Below are 19,745 nucleotides of genomic sequence, written 5' to 3' on the forward strand. Positions count from 1 at the left end.
ACTCGAGGGTGAAACTTTGTTGATTTTATTTTGGAAACGCTCAGGTTTTCCTTGGAATATATCTGTGGCTTCTTTCGTTATTAAGCTCCACTGAACATACATGCTGGCTGCACTGGACGCGGCTAAGACCTGGCTAGAATGTTTGAGCCCTGGCTAATGCAAAATGTATTCGCTTAAACCTAATGCTATAAAACGTGAAGCCCACACCAGACAGAACAAAATAGAAAACCGCTGCACTCTATAGGTGGAAACTTTCAAGCATGTTACATGTTTGCCACACCCAAATCAGTGATGTCACAGCTGATGTTTGCTTTTAAGAGCTGATGGAAAACACCTGCCAAGACTTTTGAACTAAAATGAGATTTTTGCCTAATTTCTCTTTACATGGTTTGGCTCAACTGACTTTTGGTACCAGGTGCTTTTCTCGGTTTCATTTCCCACTGTGGATAGTACCCTCTCAATGAAGGAGGGATTCTCAGCGGATTGCCATAGCGAGGTGCGTGAAACTGCTGTGACATCATCTTTAACGCAACACTCGCTGGATCCTTGCTTCGACAACGATGTCTGCACTTCCGCGTAGTGCATGGTGTAGTTTGTAGGCTGCCAATAGCGATCGCTACCCGTTCGCTGCCCAGAAAAAGATCTACCGCAGTACCCAACGCTCTGCCGATGTGCTGTCATGGGTCTGACCTTGGAGCCTGGACTGAAACACAGTCTTGGACTTGTCAGGCACATGAGCTTAAATTAAAGTGATTGAGAGATGAGCAAATATTTGCAGAGACTGGTGCATGTCTGACCAAGCCTTCAGTCGAGACTGATGAATAAGCAGCCATTAACCTATAGATAGATAGATGGTAGAACAGTTTGGGTGTATTATGATTTCACGATGTGCAATCGAATGCGCCGGGAGTTTAACGAGCGGCATCTGAATGCACCATGAAGTCCTGTCGGAGCCCGCACGCTTTAACCGTTGGTTGTCTGTTGACATGACACAAGGGAAGACAAAATGTTGCCACATTGGTGACTTCGGGGCAGTGGGAGGATTTTCCAGTTCTGTTGTCCTCAGTTATCGCCGGCTGCTTTTTCATTCGTGGCTTGAAAAGTCAAGTACACTTGAACCTACGTTTCCTGAGCGAGTGGCGTATAGTCTAAATTAAAGGCTGCATGTGTACACTCTGTGCCTGTCCAGTGTTGCTTTGTGGTACGTATGATGTACTGTGCATGTTTCCATGCTGAGAAAAATATTACCCAGTTAACTAAGTCATTTTATAGCGCTTACAAAAGGGCGCACGCGTCACGCACACACACACACACACTCCCCCACTCAGTCCGACATGTGTTCTGCACAGCCTGTCATTACAGAAGCCTTGATGTGGTCACTGGGTGGCACTAAGGCCTCTTATTATTGTCGTTTTATGACAACTTTCACTCTCTTGCATTTCACTCCCTCCCTCCCTCCCTCCCTCATGTGTACCCTGATCCTGCCCTCCTTTCCATTCCATCCCTCCCTCCCTCTCCCACTTCGTCCAAACCCACATCCATTTTTCTTGCTGTTGCAATGGGACGCCTGTTTGTTTTTAGTGTGTAAACCATCTTGACACACATCCCCAGGGCAAAGGGCGGATATAGGATTGCTTTTTGGGGAGGGGGGAGTAGTCAGTTTGGTCTCCATTTGCAGAGGTACGAACTAGGGAGATGGAGCCCGTCCAGACGTTGTTCTCAGCTTTGTCGATTGTGGCTGACAGTTATCGTTTTTGGTTTTGTGAAATAATGGGGTTGGTAACTGCAGGGTGACATCCCGCCGTGACCTGCTGATGAGTGTGCTCTGCGTATGCTCATGTGTCGAGGCCCGTGTTGTAACTTGTAAATTCAAAAAGACTAGTTTACCCAGGGGCGGGCCTGACGTTTGCTAGAACATTCCCTCTTTTTGCCTTCGCTCCTCCACCTCGCCACCTGTCACCTTACTGTTTAGCTTTGAGGATTTATGGCGTTATCTTTTGTTTATTATTATTATTATTCCACTGACTGAAGTTGAATAAACCCCCTCCCCCCGAGGCATAAAGTGTGGCGTGATTGGGCTCACGTAAACGTATACGAGAATGTTTAACAAATGAACTTTGTGTTTATGGGAGTTCATGAGACACTGATTAAAGGTGAGAGTTTCAGATAATTCAATAAAAGAACCCGAGGGAGAGTCCTGTGCAAGTACACACACACACACACACACACACACACACACACACACACACACACACACACACACACACACACACACACACACACACACACACACACACACACACACACGTGCCTGAATGTTTTGCATGTCTGCACTTTAATTAACGAGGTCTTTGGGAGTTTGGGCCCTGCGGCAGTGTTGGGTAAATGAGTGAAGCGAGTCACCTGGGGACAGCAACAGGTAAATCCTGTTTAGATCAGGCCCAAGGCACTACTTGATCCTTAATTTGGCTACGAACACCCTCCTGCCTCCCTCCTCTCACCCTAATCACCTCGGCGCCTCCTCCTAATCTTGTGCATGCACCATCTCTTAATTTCTTAACTTGCCACATTCTCTCTTTATCTTTTGTGTTCTTACTGCTCACGTAAAAACTCTGCTCATTGCGCACACAGTTCAATGCACCGTGCGCACTTTGCTAATCGCCATCAAGTTGCTAAACAGCCTGCTAGGTGATGAGTGGAGCGGTAGGGCAAGGGGACACTGACACTGTTGTGTCAACATACAATTGCCAAAAAATAAAATGATTGCAGAAATCTCCAAATGTTTCCAAAAAGGTTTTTGTTACCAAATCCAAGCATGGATTTTTTTTTTTTTTTTATGGTGTTCCTCAAGGTCTTGGTGTCTTAACGTGGTATTTTGGAGGGATTTCTGACCATCTTCATAAATTCTTGAGTGGTCAATAATTATTAAATTGTTACTGTGCACAAATCTGTGTAACAAATAGTATCAACCCCAAAACTGCTGCAACAACTTACATAAGTGAGCACAAGAATTGTACTTTGAATTGTAATTGATGAATTAATTCATCAATTAATTTTTATTTCAGATTTTTGACTTTATTACAAAACATTGCTCCGCTGCATGTCAAATTAAGCCTCAAGTTCCCAGCTTTCAAATGCTGTATACCACTTCTATGAAGCATCTACTGTTGACCTGCTATCAGCCCCTAAACATCCCCTGTCCCCCACCCCTACCCCTCTTAAAAAAAATAAATAAAAAAAAGACGGGCGGAATGCTAAGGGGTTTAGGAAATGAGAGATGCTAATGATCACAATTTTAGAGAATTTGCAGGAATCATTGACTCATATTTCACAGTTAAAGTTGATTTGCGGCGGCAGCTGCAGCAGCGTGGCCTGTATTTTTCATTACATGTGCCTTTTTAGAAGCAGCCAAGCACCAATAGGATTTCAGCGTTCCTTCCTGATCCATCTGTGCTCCTGGTGTGAGTATAACTTACAGTAGTGTGGAGGGTCTCATGAGGTCAGGGAGCTGAAAATCACAAAGACATGTGGAATGCTGAAAGTTGGCCAATACAAACAGGCAGGCCTGGCTCTCCATCCGTGCAGAGCTCAACAACCACCCGCTAGCCTAGCACCTTCCTCTAGCTCGGCCCAGGAGCAACCAAAAGCTGCATGAAGTGGATTTTGGCTACTAGGGGGTAGAACGTTTCCAAAACAAAACGCAGTTTGAAATAGCCTACTGTCATCTTAGCGGCCAAATGTTTTTAATACGTGACGTGTGTATAGTAAAGTGTCCTTTTGTAGTGATGAAGCCACAGAGAATTATTACCTGACTCTAGTTTCCTTCAGCTCTACACAGATGTTTAGCATCTTTCGGCTCATGGTTTTGGTTTTACAGCCCACAACTAGAGTTTTGGTTCGCTCTTACCGCTCTTATACCGCCTTTTTCAACCACAGGGCAGGCAGGCAGTTGTTTCAGCAAAAAAAGTTCTAAAATCCCACCGTACCTAACTGCTCAGCACCAAACTGCGGACAGACAAATTTAGCGACTAGCTGGTGAACATAGTGGAGCATTTAGCAGTTCAAGAACCGCTTACATTGGATTTAAAATTCACCACTTGTTGCCAATGTTGCTCCATAACTGCTGGATGAATGAATTGCTAACACGTTTGCCGTATTGTCTTAGAAGGGAACGGCATATCAAAGTTGTTTTGACAACTTGTTTCTGCTGCCAAAAAAGATGCTACTGTTGGCTTAACCACACCAACTCCCGTGAATTTCACTTGAATCAGAGGCTAAGACGGCAGTTATTATAACCCGCTAAGCTCTGCTTGATACCTTTTTTTTAGCAGAACTAGTTCAGCTGTTCTTTTCCTCCATATTTAGCTACTAGTCTTATTTAGTTAAGTGGACTATCAAACTGAATTAACAACATGTCCACTTTTAGCTCAGGCTAGCTGTGGCTATCTCACCAGCTAGCTTACACGGAGTGCAGTGAGTCCTTCCTCCACTGTGATGTGCTGGCTGAGGACAAGCTGCAGCTGATAAACGGATGACTCATTTAGGCCAGTAACAATTATTACATAATTGTCTAATTGTCATTTGTTTTACATAATCGTTAGATATGCCAAATTGTAATTATGTAAGTGATTATTGGTCAGGCTATATATTTTTATTTCAATTGTTAGTTGTTTGCACTTGAGCCTCTACACGTTCATAGCAACAAAAATGACAATGGGGATACAGTTAGAAACATTTTTTATGATAATAAAGAGAAGTTGTTTACTTCACAGGCTGGGTATTTGTGTTATTACATTATCTGGGTCACATAATGGAAAGATGCATCCTGGGATTCATTCAAAACTTTAATTTGTAATAAAAAATGAATACGTCTTTTTAAATTTGACGGAGAGAGACAATTATATTTTTAATTGCAATTATTTCTGAGACAATTAATTGTACAGCAACCTTTTGAATTGTTACAGCTCTAGACTAAATTGGGTGTAACTCTGTCTTCCTTGTGGCTAGTTGCTTGATTTGTGCATTGTCTGCATACATGGCAAAGAAAAGAAAACAAATATAAACATTTTTAGGGTTTACAAGTTGGTTTTCGTGAAAAGTTGCAGGCTACACCTTCGCCCACAAAGTCCAACGGTTTGCATTTTGAAACAAAACCAGACTTCACAAGGAGCTGACTAGGTTTTCTTCCCCCATCTTCTAATCAAAACCACAATAAGCTTCACCCACAGAGGGACGATCCACGAGGCTCAGTTTCTCTTCCCCGGCACAGATCCATAACAATAGAGGGCATTTTGGTCCAGCAGAACTCAGTTGGCTGCATCAAAAGGAAGGGTGCAGTTAGGGTTTCACTTACAGAGAGAGAGAGAGAGAGAGAGAGAGAGAGAGAGAGAGAGAACAAAAAGGGAAAACAAACACACAGGGATTGTTGAATTATGGGTAAAGACAGCTGAGGCTAACCAGGTTTGGTTTCCACGGTGCAGTGGGGGGCTTATTGAAAAACAAAAAGTCTGTGACTTAGTCCTGCGCTCAACGAGACTCTCAGGCTGTAGACTTTCTCCTCCCCTGAAATGTAACAAAAACAGTTGAATATAAAGGGGAACACTTTCAAAAACATAAAACCTTAGGGTTTAATATGGTCACGAAAATGTTCCACGTATCCTCACTGTTGATGCCAAAAAGGGAGGAGGTGGGGTGGGGTGCGGTGGAGGAATGGAGGGAGGGAAGAGTGAACGAGAGGAGGGATCTGTCCTCACATTTGCTATCAATTTAGGGTACTGAAAATAAGCACCAGGTTTCACTGGAGCCGAGTAGAACACCAGGAATGTTTTTCCATATAAAACCGAGGGAGGGAGAAATCGAGAGAAATGGGGCTGGGAAGAGAGTGAGAAAAGAGAGAGAGATATAAAGTTAAGAAAAGGGGTAAAGCGGCAAGCAAAAAAAAAAAGCTATGAGAGGAAGATTGCAGTTTGACAGTAGCACCTTGGGTCCAGATGTGAAGATGTCCGCTGTAGTTTGACATATCATATGGCAAAAATTAGGACGTTTGTGAGTCATGGTGACCCGAATGACCCTGTTGTGAAGGACAAATAGATAGATCTGTGATTATGGGGATGATGGGTTGAAGGTAGCGCACACACACACACAAACAGATTTCTACAAACAAGGCGATTTATGCACATCTGTGGACAAACTACAATCACCCACATACAGATGTCAAAGCCTTTTTTTAAACTTGCTCTGCACACTTGCAGTTCCATTGGTGTGTGACGGTGTCAGTGGGCTAGGTGGAGACCAGAGACTCCCAGAGGGCTCGGACTAGGCACAGCAGGATGAAGGAGGTTTTCTTCTGAGAAGATAATCAATACTTCTAAATTTGAGCAGCAATGTGTTCCCATTTCTGCTCGTGACATAGTTTAAACAGATATAGCCAGTGTCGAAGTCCCACTTTTCACATGCTTGCTGTTTGTTTGCTTAACCGACAAAGGGGCTTAGAAAATTCTGTAGTTTAGTGATTCTCCAAGGGGTACTTCAGCAGATGCCAGGAGCTACTTCAAATGATTTTAGAGAAGCTCAACTAAGAAATGATGAGTTGATTAAGAAATTGTATCCACATCGTGAGTCAGCAGTAACAACTGAACGTTATGTTTTGCATGTGTGTCAAAACTAGGGCTGCACGATGTGAGAAAAGTATGCCATAACATTGTTGACTTGCACAGTACCTGTGCTTTTGCCACATCGCCTCTCCTGTATCCAAAATATTGCGAGATGGCTGACGTGCTATTATGGATAAACAGTTGAAATAGTTAGCTAAAAGAATGGGATAAACAGTTGAAATAGTTAGCTAAATGCAATGTATGAACAGTTGAAATAGTTAGCTAAATGCAATGTATGAACAGTTGAAATAGTTAGCTAAAAGTAACGGCTAAGCATTAGAAATATTTAGCTAAAAATAACGGACAAACAGTTGAAATAGTTAGCTAAAAGTAATGGATAAAAAGTGGAAATAGCTAAATGTAACTTATAAACAATTGAAATAGCTAAACGTAACAAACAGTTGAAATAGTTAGCTAAACATAACAAACAGTTGAAATAGTTAGCTAAACGTAACAAACAGTTGAAATAGTTAACTAACCGTAACACAAACAGTTGAAATAGTTAGCTAAAAGTAACACTAACAGTTAGCTAAAAAGTAAACCGTTAAAATAGTTAGCTAAAAGCAATGGATAAAAAGTTGAAATAGCTAAAAATAATAAACAGTTGAAATAGTTAGCTAAAAGTAACGAATAAACAGTTGAAATAGTTAGCCAAAAGTAATTGACCAATTTTTAAAACGTCAAGCTCCTGCCACTCCAAGGAAGTAGTACGAGAGCAAACTTGACCACACTGGCTTTGACACATTGACAGTAAAATATTATTTTTTTTACTTTTATTTTATCCACTTTTTATAAAATAAAACCCAGAGTAAAATCCATTCAAATGAACACATCTGGAACTGGACAAGTAGTGTGTTGATGAAGGTGTACCTCATCTGACAGGCTATGGGGGTTACATCAGACAAAAGTGGTGTAGTGTACAAATGCTGGATACATAAACCGTTTTGAGAACTCTACAAAGTCGGTTAGGCGTTTGTATACACGAGGTAGTGGGATACAGTGGTCGTCTTTCACAGTGAGTCGGACTCCAGCGACAGTCTTAAGTCGAGTGGTTGACCCTCTAACTAAGCTCCTTCACCCGGCTCTTCCCACCAACAAAGTGCTGCTCTTAGGCTGATAGAAACGGTTGAAAAAGACTCGGAGAAGAAACAAGGAGGGAGTTAAAGAGAAAGAAAGCGAGAGGGGAAAAAAGGGGGGTAAGAGACAGACCAGATGTGTCTTTTGTTTAGATTTGAACGGAGCGGAAAGGAAGGGTGTAGGAGTTAGGAGGCGAGCTTGTGAGGAAGAGAAAGAGAGAGGGGAAAGCAAGTGGGAGTGAGTGGATTTTTTTTTTTTTTTTTTTTTTTTTTTTTTTTTTTTTGGGAGGGGAGGACTGTAATGAAACCAAAGCATTCATAGCCGAGAGCCTGTATGTGGGGAGAGGGGGCTGCGCCATACAGTATGTGATTACCTACCAGCAAAACCACATTCATTATACTAATTGCTACAATGGTCCCGGCGGTTGGGGGCTGAAAAGGGGCGAGGGCGAGAGGGCCTACATTGTTAACATTTGTTAGGCTCATTGACTCCAGAGTTCATGGTGTCTGCCATTGTAGGTCGCCGGGATGTTCTCCAGGGCCTGTATTTCTAGAGAAACTGATAATCTGGACGTCCTAGCTCGAAGGCCTGTTTCCTCTAAATCTCACCGAGCCTACGTAAGCGTCCCAGGCCCTACGAGCTTAATGCGTGCATGCATGCATAACAACACGCTGCGCCTCTGTTAAGATTGCCTTGCATTTTCACGAGTGCACGCGTTTAGCATGTGTTATGCATTCAGGCCCTCAAAAGCAGCGAGACGTTAACCAAAACAGAGCCAGAGGGGCCAAGATTTGAATGATTGAAAGATGAGGCCTTTCCGGCATTTTGCTGCACAAAGTAGCCAGGCTTCCAGCATTTTGTGTCAATATTTGTGTGTGTGTGTGTGTGTGTGCGTGTGCGTGTGCGTGTGTGCGTGTGCCCAGTGTACGCAGGGAGCTCTGAACAGATGACTGGTATGACAGTTAGAACATGTGCGATGGTGAGCACAGCACACAGAGACTCAACACAGCTCAATCTGTTGAGTGTCGAGCCCAAATAAACCCAGTTGGGGAATGATGCCAGTTGTGATCACCAATATGGCCAGCAGTTGTTTGTGGAAATGCGCAGGGCTTTGCTGATTTCTTTTGCGTGCCTTCACAGGAAATGAAGGACTAAGTGAATTTTTTATATATATATATATTTTTTCCCTCCCGCCCCCGTCTGACCACACTATCGCCACTTGTGTGTGTCTGCTTAGAAACTCTCAGCCTGTTAACTGTGCTTCCTCCTCAGCTGGACCTGTCTCAGTCCCTCAGTGCAATAACATCATTACAACCATATATTATCAAGATCAACTCTCACTCCCTTCACCTCTCTTCCTTTTGTAGCTCAGCTCTTGTATCAGGCAGCCTAAAGTAATGATCTGCATCATGTGTTTTTACTCTTTGGCTGGAGAACTGGTGCTTTTCAAATTAACTTCGAACAGGGACACAGGCTAGTGGGTGGTTGGCAGAGCCTCTCTCTCTCTCTTCTCCGGTCTCTCCTTCTCTTCATCGTTAACCTTCAGTGGCTAAAGAAATTCTTAAAACCATTACATAAGTTTAAAAAAAAAAATGGGTGTCGTTATTGATACCTATAGTGGTATATTTTTTTCGATACTCGATATTAAGGAAGCTATTCGGTCGGTGCCTAAAAAGTATCAAAGTTCGGTATCCAGCCCTACTTGTGGCTGATATTATTACATATGACATCATTAAATTGTTAATACTGAAGAAAGTATTGGAAAAACAGAGTTATGCTACACACATTTGCATGTGTTTTTTTGGACTGCAGCTTATAAGTAAATGTAATGGACTTTTTAGCGCTGCCACAATGTAAATAAACTACATTACTTTAAATTGCATTTAAAAGCACGTAAAGCACCCATTATGCAGTAACCCTGTCAGTGGTATATACCATATTATTGGATTAGTACATGTGATGCATTAACTTGTGTGCAGCATTATAATGTTTTAGCTGGTGGAGGTGGAGCAGCGATCGCATATAAGCTCCTATTTTATATATGATATCTCTTATTGCTGTTGGGCAGAAACCTTGTATATCCATATCTCGTCATTTTAATTCTTTCATAAATCAATGCCATTGGTCACTCTTTCCATCGGTCTGTGGGTTTCACAACTATTTGAACAGCGACAAAGCGGTTTCATCTGGTTTTTAACAAAGGTAAATGGCTCAATACATTTTTTTTCGTTTCCTGCAATAGCAACAGTTTTGGACATACAAAGTTTTCCTCAACAGTGACGATATAATGGATAAAGGTTTTTTTAGTAACTAAAGCTGTCAAATAAATGTAGTGGAGGAAAAAGTACAATATTTCCCTTTTCTCCTCCGGGTTTCTCTCTCTCTCTCTCTCTCTCTCTCTCTCTCTCTCTCTCTCTCTCTCTCTGTGTAGCTGTTACTTAGTTGTTGTTGTTGTTGCTGTTGCTCTGTGGGCCAGGAGAGACGCAGGAAGAGTCGGTCTGGCCAAGGTGGCTGCTGCCTGCTCTGACACAGCCAAAGTAAATGAGCAATCCGCCCCCAGTCTCTTGGAAGTGTGTGCTACTGTTGTAGGAGGCTAAAGCTGGAAGGGAATTCCCTCATGTGTAGTGGATCGATATCGTGCACGCCAGGGCTGTGCAGTGAATCGAATTCTGATCACGATTTCGGCTCCCGTCGATCACAAAAACAATGTATTCGAGAAAAACAATTACTTTGCACGTTACATTATGCAAGTAAGCTCTTATTCTGTCTTGTGTTCTGAAGGGGAAATCAAAAAGTTCAACAGGCACAGTAGTAAGGGAAATTTCACAGTTCAAGGTGTTTTCAATGTTGATTTAACTGTTTTTTTTTTTTTTTTTAAGTTCAATAAATGAAACCTATTTCCAAAAGTCAATGAGCAATCGTGTTAAATAATCATGATTTCAGTATTGACCAAAAAAAAAGTGTGTGAGTGTAAGGGGTGGGGGTGGGTGTGAAGAAGATTGATGATAGATTCCCATCAGGTGGTTTTTAAAAAGGTCACAAATAGCTGCGGGGCTATGAGAAGAATTGAGGGGGGGGGGGGGATCAACTAGGGTTGGCATTTTAAGGGCGCTCTGGGTCTGCTTTCTCCCTGGAGGTGGACAGCTCATGGATGATATCGCGTTTCCTCACGCCGGCAATTCACCCTCATCACACTGCCTCCCTGCTCACTCACCCAGCGCAGCGCCGACTCCCTGGGCCAGAGCTAAAGCCCAGGGGCCTGACTAATCAGACCACACACGCTAAAGCCAACGCAGTAACAAAGACGGTGAGATGGGACCTTGTTGGTTGACGTCTAATGCTCTGCAGGGCAGCGAAGGGCTGAGGTTTTTGTACACCATGCAGTGTGCATGTGTGTGGAAATCAGTGAGGATCCAAGAGCACAGAGTTAAAAACCTTTTTGGAGGGAGAGAGAGTGGCAAAAAAAGCAAACCCTGATTAGGGCTACGAGTCTAGGGGTGCAACGATACATCGCTCTAGATCGCTAGATCGCTTGGATCCTCAACGATCCAATGTTATTGATACAAAGTGAAAATATCCATACGTATCGTCATCTTTAAGATGCGCCTTGATTTTGAAATTGCCATTTTCTATTTCTTCTTTTTACTTTAACGAGTACTTTGTGTTTAATTTAAATGTCAGGAAGAGTTTAGTAATTGTCCAATCAAATGTGTTTTTTTTTTGTAAATATATATAAATGTAATTGTGTTAAACGGGTTTATGTATCATCTCTTATCAGTCGCGGGCCCCTGAATCGAATCCAATCAAAATCGTAACGTGGCAGACCTGTGCTATCAGTAATTGTATCGTCCAAAGGATCGATATCACATCGTATTGTTTAAATGAAATGCCTTGTTGAGGTCTCAAATTTCCCAAAGATACCAAACGTGTCATGCTGAACTGTGGAGAAAAGAAATGTACATTAAAGACTGCGCACACTGTTCTCTGCCCCACAAAGTTTTTTCTTTTCTTCCAATTTATTTATTTTCAATTAGTTTATTTGTTTTTTTATACTTAAAATGTCTTTTGGTTTGTTTTTTTTTCTTTTTGGGAAAATGATAAATTTCACATTCATCATTTTACTGTATATAATATCAGTATTACTGCAAGTAGATTCACATAGCTTTGTGCACACTTCAAACTAAACCAATTAGCAGTTTTTGATAACTATTTTTCAGCAATTTACAATTGAACATTGGAAGCTTTCACCTTTTTAAAAAAAAAAAAAAAAAAAAAAAAAAAAGTAAAAGACTGATATTTGGTAAAGCTACTTAAGGAGAAATTAAAGGTGAAGAGTGTGTGTGTGTGTGTGTGTGTGTGTTTTTCTGGACTTGTGGAACAGAATCACAGAAACGGAAGCAGAAAGTGTTTTGTGAGTAGGTTTTAGTTTACATGCGTTTCTGTGACTGCGATGACAGCTGAGACTTGCCCTCCCCACACACCTCTCTCTCTCTCTCTCTCTCTCTCTCTCTCTCTCTCTCTCTCTCTCTCTCTCTCTCTCTCTCTCTCTCTCTCTCTCTCTCTCTCTCTCATGGGGGGGGCTCCCATGCAGGGTGCATTTGAAGTGGCTTCTGGGAGGCCCTGGAGCGTGCCGAAAGGTCAGAAGTTACAACAACTGGGCCTCCCTGGGCCTCCCACACACACACACACACACACACACACGCACGCACGCACACACATGCATGCACCGACACACACTCACTCCGCCCCCTCCTGTTTCCATGTCAGGGCCACAGATCACTTCCAGATCCCCCTGACAAAAAAAAACTCTTGCTCCCGTTAACTTGCGCTTACTGCGGACAGCTTCACATTTGAATGTTGTGCGTATCCCCCCCCACACACACACACACACACACACACACACACACACACACACACACCCTCCACCATCCTCACTGTATCTTCATTAAGTTACAAATGCGTCTTGAAACTACCCCCCACCCCCTTCCTCTTCTTCAAAGACAGACGTGTCTGTGTATACACACACACACACACACACACATATCTCATCAATAGGCCATTGTGTGTTTGTCTCAGAGTGTAACCCACAAGTGTTAACAGAATACATTGTATTGTGTGTTTGTTGTGTGTGTGTGTGTGTGTGTGTGTGTGTGTGTGTGTGTGTGTGTGTGTGTGTGTGTGTGTGTGTGTGTGTGTGTGTGTGTGTGTGTGGCTTCTCAGGAGGATGTTTTGTTCTCCTCGCTAACACAGAAATATCTGCCATTCGCCCAGCGAGGTGTGAAATTGCACTGTCATCCGCTTCACCTGTCAGGGGAGGGGGTGCGGCGAAGTGACTCCGATCCTTTTTGGAACATTCTTTTTTTCTCTCTTGTTATTCCGTCACCCTCTGCTCTCTTTTCCTCTCCTCTTCTGGAGATCTGTATCTGGGTTTGGCTCAGCAGCGTTCGCCGTATCACCCACCGCCACCACTCCTCTCCCCTCCCTCTCAGCTTAACATCTGTTTCTAGTGAGGGCCAGAAAGGCGCGGGGGGGCGAGGGATGTCGAACTCTTAAAATTAATTAGCGCATTACCAAACGCTTGAGTTAGAAGAGGCCTCGCTGGACCCCCGTTACTCACCCCACTCCACAACTCCTCGCTCCTCCCCACCCCCACCAAGTCCACATCTGCCCCCCCCCCCCAGTCCCAGGGGGCCGCTTTATCGCCCAGGGCCAATTAGAGTAGGAAGTGGGGTCGCTGACCTTCTGTCAGGCCTCATCAGCTCCCGTGTCACCTGACAGGGGCCATGCCACCACAAGGAGGAATATACAGAGAGAGGGAAGGGGGGTGGGGGGGGAGGAGTCATTGACAATCATGAAGGAGCGTGCTACTGGGCTGTGACTGCACTCAGGCATTCTTTGTACCTGTGGAAAACTGGGATTGTTCAACTCTTCTTTTCCCCTCCTTAATCTTTTCCCTTGTTGAGCCTTTCCCTCGCTAACACACGATGGATATCGAAGGACGCATCTTGTTTCCAGTCTTATTACAAACCCAGATAATGTCGACACACTCAACCTTAATCAATAACCTGCCAGCGTGTTTCCCTCTAGAAAGAAAACTTACTGTAAGAGTCTACAGCCATGCAAGCAGCTCTGCGAGGCAGGGCTTTGAGCTAAATGCTAATGTCAGCATGCTGACATGTTCACAATGAAATTTAGTTTAGATCAATCAATCAATCAAAAATCCAAAAAATGCTATTGTTCAGTAGAAATAATAGTTACCATGTTCACCATCTTAGTTAATTGTACGTGTAAGCATGCTAACATTTGCTAATTAGCATTCAGGACCACAACTAACTATTTTCATTGTCGATTATTTTCTCGATTAATGGAGAAGTTGTTCGGCCCATAAAATGTCAGAAAATGGTGACAAATGACGATCAGTGTTTCCCAAAGCCCCAAGAGGACGTCCTCAAATGTCTTGTTTTGTCAACAACTCAAAGATACTCCGTTTACTGTCACAGAGGAGCAAAGAAAGCAGAAGCTCTTCACGTTTAAGAAGCTGGAATCGGAGAATTTAAACTTTGTTTTGTTGTTGAAATAACTCAAACCAATTTGATCAATTTTCAAAATAGTTGGCGATTTCATTTAATAGTTGGCAATTAATCGATTCACCTTTGCGGCTCTATTAGCATTTCCACACAAAGTACAGCTGAATCTGGTGGGAATGTCATCGCAGTTTCACAGATATTTGGTCTTAAACCGAAATATTGGAAACCTGATGAACACATTTCACTTAAAACCACAGATGTCAACCTTGTTGTGGTTCTAAAGGAAAAATCAGGGGTTCTCCGTATTCTTTAGGATTGCCCCTCTGGGGACCATGACTGTCTGGACAACATTTCGTGGCCAAACATTCAGAGGTGTTTAGATATTTAGTAGCTGTTTCAGTCCGAACCAAAGTAATAACTGTGTGAGTTCGGACGTCGGGTTGGCGGTCTGGTCGTTGGTGGGTCACGCTGCTAGCGTCCACCACTCCATACTGCCTCCTCCACCTCTTGAGAAGCATCTTCATGCCGCTGCTTCCCACCTTCCCACCTTTAGCCTCTATCCTAGAAGCATTACCCTAACAAGAAAGCCCTTGTCATATGGTACTTCATATCACACTTCCTTATGTCACATGAGCTAATGCAGTCATGTGCAGTAACCTTCGCAGGTCTGCTGCTGCTGCGTATGAATGATAGCTTTTTTTGTGATAAACTATGTATTTTTTAACACACAAAACCTTCAACTTGCAACTTGAAACCCCCAAACGACAGCATTTTTTAAATATTTAATCGAGCACTTTTTTGTTAATTATTATTTTTTTTACTTACAGTATGAATGTGAAACCAAATCGTTGTGTTTTGCGTTTATAGGTTCCACACTGGGAAGAAAGTATGTATCAAAGCTACAGCAATGGTGCATTTTAGCTTTGAGCTTTGATCGACCATGTGACCAGCCACAACTGACCCAGGTTAGACTAGCGGACGGAAGTGTTTACTAAAACCATCATGCTAATTAAAGTCTTTTTCTTTCTTCCTCCCATGTTTCTGCTGCTGCCCTGCTGCCGTCTCAACTAAAGGTAAGATCCCACGGAACTGATTTGTGTTTCCAAAACTCATTTCACATCCGTCTTCACCTGAACCATATTTCCTCTCCCATATAGTCTTCGATTTACTCATTTCTCAAATTAAAAGAACTTTCAGCCTTTTTTCTTAGCCCTCCCTTCTACAATTTCCGCGCCACTTTGCAAGATCACTGTACAGAGACAGACACGTGGTGTGTGGGCACTGCTCACGAATCTGCACAGTATCGCTAGGAATCCTGTTTATAGTGGACAATTTTGCAGCGCACTTTAACGTGCAATTCCGCCGATTTGTGAAATGTTTGTTTGCTAGCATCTGTGTTTGCTAGGTAGCAGTCCTCTTTTTGACTGCGTTTGTAGGCTCCTTTACCAACGCTGAGCGGAACAGTGGGAAACTGTTGGCAGCGTGCTTGTAACGGTTTCCTTGTGGGCGTGCATGATACAAACAAAACGGGGGGGGGGGCATTAGTAGAAACAATGCTATGCAGCAAGGTTTTTCTAGTTTTTTAATTGTTAATTAGTTTTTATTTATGTGATTTTAGTTTTGGCTTTTCAATTTCATTTGAGTTTAGCTTTAGTTAGTTTTCAGAGTGCTTTAGCTAGTTTTAGTCCAGTTTGAGTTTTTTTAGAACGGTTTAGTTTGGATGTATTGTTAGCTAGTTTTAATCCAGTTTGAGTTTTTTTTGGAAAGGCTTAGTTTTTATGTATTGAGTTTTAGTTTTACAATAGTTTTTGTCAGGGTTGTTATGGAAATCAACTTCAACCTGACCCCAGTTGGTTAACATTAGACCTGAGAGTTGACGGAAATTCATGCCGTCTACTTTTTTTTCTGTGGTTATTTATTATAGCTACAAAACTGAAATTAATTTACCGGTACGTTAATTTTAAATTTTTTTATTTATTTTTTTACCAGGCAATATCGTTTCAGTTTTTGTTTTGTTTTTACAACAATGTTTTCTTACTGCTTATCTTCGTTTTCATTTGTTACCTTTACCCGTAGCTTATTTGCCATAACACAATGTTTCCCTAACCCTAACCAGTCTTTGCCATGTGCAGATAGTATTCAAAGTTTAGCAGAATAGTCAGTGAAATAACGGTACATGCTCAAAGCCAAATGCTTGAAATGTAAATGCTATTAAAATCAACGTGCGCCACATGTCCTGAATGTCATTTTAATCGGACATATTTAATAAATGAAACGGTGTTACAATTGGTGTGAGCTAACTTTTAAAATTTCCGAATGGTTTCATAGCACTTTGGAACGGAGCCCTCCTATTGTCCCGTATTCTGTAACAATGGATGCAACACGAAAGAGTGTTTGAAGCTCCCACTCCTCCTCTCCTTCTGTCAAACCTCGACTACAACACCTTCATTTGTTCCCAGACTACATTGTTGTCACCCTCTCCTCCCCCTCCTCTCCTCCCCATCATCCGTCTCTCCTCTGCCGCCTCTTCATCCTCCAACTCTTCCCTTCCCTCGCATCCAAATTCTCCACTTCTTTTTTTTTTTTTTTTTTTTTTGTCTCCCCACCGTTCCAGCTCCGTCTCTTATTACTCCAACTCCTCCTCCGTAACATTCGGCTTATCTCACCCCATCTCCCCTCTCTCAGGATCTCTGCTTCTCTTCTCCTCCCTCAGCTGCCTCCCTCTCCCCCCGCCCCCTCCTCTTCCTCCCAGTCCGGTTCTGTTTACGCCTGTTTACCTCCATCGTTCCACCAGATGGTTTGTGTTAAAACTCTACGTTTGACAGCTCGGATGAATTTTTTTTTCCTTCTTTTTTTTTTTTTTATATTATTTTAACATCGGGGGGATTGCTCAGACCTGGAGGAACACAGAAGAAGGACAGGCAGGGGGTAAAAGGAAATTAAAAAATGAAAAACCCTGACGTATTGAAAGCAATTATTCCGTCAAGCGAAGGGCAGCAGTCATCACAGGGCCCTTCATTGGTTTGGTTCCCTGTGTTACTTTATTTTTTTTATTTTAAATAAATAAATAAATAAAGGCACATATAATGCAATATTGATTTAAATCACATCTGTTAGGGTGATTTCATCCACCCCCTCTCCCTCTGCTCCATGTCTTTTGGAAGAGCGAAGGGCCCAGGCTGCCAGAAATAATTGCTTGTTTGCTGGTATTTACTTGAAATCTGTCAAAGATGGAGAGAGAAAACGAGTAAGTGCAAGAGTTAGTAAGAGAGACAGAGAGAAACCACTCGGCCCCTACACAGATCATTATCTGCTGCTTGTCTTCCTGCTGCTGGCGAGGAGTGCGTGTGTGTGTCGTGTGTGCGTGTTGCGTGCGTCTCGCTGTCGTGCGTGTGTGTGTGTGTGTGTGCGGCGTGCGTGTGTTTGTCGCTTTTCAGGACCATTGTAACGAACCAGGACATTTCAGAACTATGGGAAAAGTGTCTCAAATACAAACTCACTGGGTGCACTCGATTTAAACCGTTTTTAAGGTGGACGAAAAATGTCAACCCAAAAATAAAAAACCAAGCCAGTTCCATTTGCTGATGAAGACTTTGAGATAAGATTGATAGCTCCTAGATGCTAGTAAGGGAACCTTGAGCTAAGATTGTTTTGTCATAAATCAAACACACTTTCCAACAAAGGGAGGCGTCTTCCGTTAAATTCGATGCAAACCAACGCTGTGTTCCAAATACCTATCAAAGGAAGCATTGCTTTGTGGTTATTTGTTAGGTTATCAGTTCCCAGAAAATTCCCAAACTTCATTAAAATGACAGTAAATACCTTGCACTAGGTAGTGAATACTGAGCCATTTTCAGACCTGTAAAATCGAAGATGTCGCAGGATTACTTCCATGCTCAGCGACCACAGTGGGCTCGGTGCTGCCACTGGTGGCCAGTAGCTATATTGCGTCAGTGGTAGTGATTTTAAAGGAGCGCTATGCAAAATCGCTTTTTGCTCGCAGGTTTCTCTATAGAGCGCCCCCTACAGCTTCGGAATAGATATTTGGCAGCTCCGATGTTTACTCGTGTCTGACTCCTCGCTCGGTCAGTCTGCTGTTTCCTCTTTCTCTGTTCCTCCAACAGTGCTTTCCTAGCTTTCGGCTTCTTCTTTGTCGGCTCAGCCATGACTCCATCGCTACCTTGTTAGCCGGTTCCTGAATGGGCCTATGTGTGCAGTGCCGTGAAGCAATTCGTTACATCGCAAGAGTTGATTTCACGAGATGCTTCCTGACGCTGAGGCCGGCCCAAAATTGCAAGAAGTCATATAACCATTCCAATGACTCCGGAGCTGTTCAGTTAAGGTAAATTAAACGGCGCACTCCTTTTTATAAATATATTTCCGGGCCACTTTTCCAGTCAGTGAGCTAAGAAGAGATGCTTGATTTTACATGGTTTGTATTGACCTTAATAGAATATACATTTCCCACTCATAAGTCATGTTTTTGTTTTCACCCAGTCTGTTTTATTTACACTTTAAACTTCAATTGCCCACTGGCTCTCTGAGAGTTAGATGGGAACATTGCCACCACTTTCATGTCTGTGGGTTAAGTATGTAGCTACAGCCAGCAGTCGATGAGCCTACATGTAGCCTAGCATGACGATTGGAAACGGGGAGGTGTGTGTGTGTGTGTGTGTGTGTGTGTGTGTGTGTGTGTGTGTGTGTGTGTGTGTGTGTGTGTGTGTGTGTGTGTGTGTGTGTGTGTGTGTGTGTGTGTGTGTGTGTGTGTGTGTGTTGTTGGGTTTTTTTTAAAAACATGTTAATTAGTGAGCTTAAAATGTGTCGGTGGACAGACTTTTGAACTTTGGACCGAGCCGGGCTAACGATTTTCCCCCTGTTTCCAGTCTTCATGCTAAGTTAGGCTAATCGCCTCCTGGCTCTTGCTCCATACACACAGACGTAAGAGTGGTTTTAATCTCATCTAACTCTCTGCAAGTAAACAAATAGGTCTTCAAAATGTAGAACTATTCATTTCATGCTCAACACTCTTCCCGCCCGTGCGACAGAAATGTCCCGAGTTTCGTGAGATGACTATCCAGGACAAAATGTCGAGCGCATTGCCTGGCACACTTGCCGATGTGGGCTTTGTGTGTAGTCTGTGGGCGACCTGAGCATGAAAAGCCTCCTTATTGCAGTGTGTTTAATCCTGTGCCATAGCAGTTTGCAGTTTTCCAGTGTGCTGGCTGTCTCCTGAGCAGCATTAGTCTGATTATGGCGCTGCTTATTTGGTAGGGAGGCCTCCGTCTGCAGGTCTGCGTACGTTCAACCTTGGCCTCCGCGCTGCCCACTCTCCCCTTCCTTCCCTTCCCTTCCTCCTCCACATGTGTTTCCCTTTCTCCCTCATTCCCTCCCTCTCTCTCCCTCCCCAGTTCAGTCTCTTACGCACTTGTTGCTCTCACTCTCTCTCTCTCTCTCTCCTTCTCCCTCTCTCTCCCTCTCTCTCATAACA

The 19,745-nt window shown here is 43.0% G+C and overlaps 1 protein-coding gene and 1 long non-coding RNA gene across 23 annotated transcripts in view; one reads left to right on the forward strand and one right to left on the reverse strand.

Annotated features, from left to right (window-relative positions):
- nfixb (nuclear factor I/Xb) overlaps positions 1-19,745 on the forward strand; it is a 165,634-nt gene that overhangs the window by 65,708 nt on the left and 80,181 nt on the right. The window lies entirely within an intron of this gene.
- LOC120573986 overlaps positions 4,985-19,745 on the reverse strand; it is a 43,083-nt gene continuing 28,322 nt past the window's right edge. Inside the window, exon 3 of one of the 2 annotated variants that reach the window (XR_005641806.1) lies at positions 4,985-5,314. This is a non-coding gene — a long non-coding RNA (uncharacterized LOC120573986). Of the gene's footprint in view, positions 5,315-16,867; positions 17,479-19,745 lie in introns of those variants that run through there. The other variant, XR_005641805.1, reaches the window with a different exon arrangement.

The sequence above is a fragment of the Perca fluviatilis genome, chromosome 15, assembly GCF_010015445.1.
Source record: "Perca fluviatilis chromosome 15, GENO_Pfluv_1.0, whole genome shotgun sequence".
Classification (NCBI taxonomy): Eukaryota; Metazoa; Chordata; class Actinopteri; order Perciformes; family Percidae; genus Perca; species Perca fluviatilis.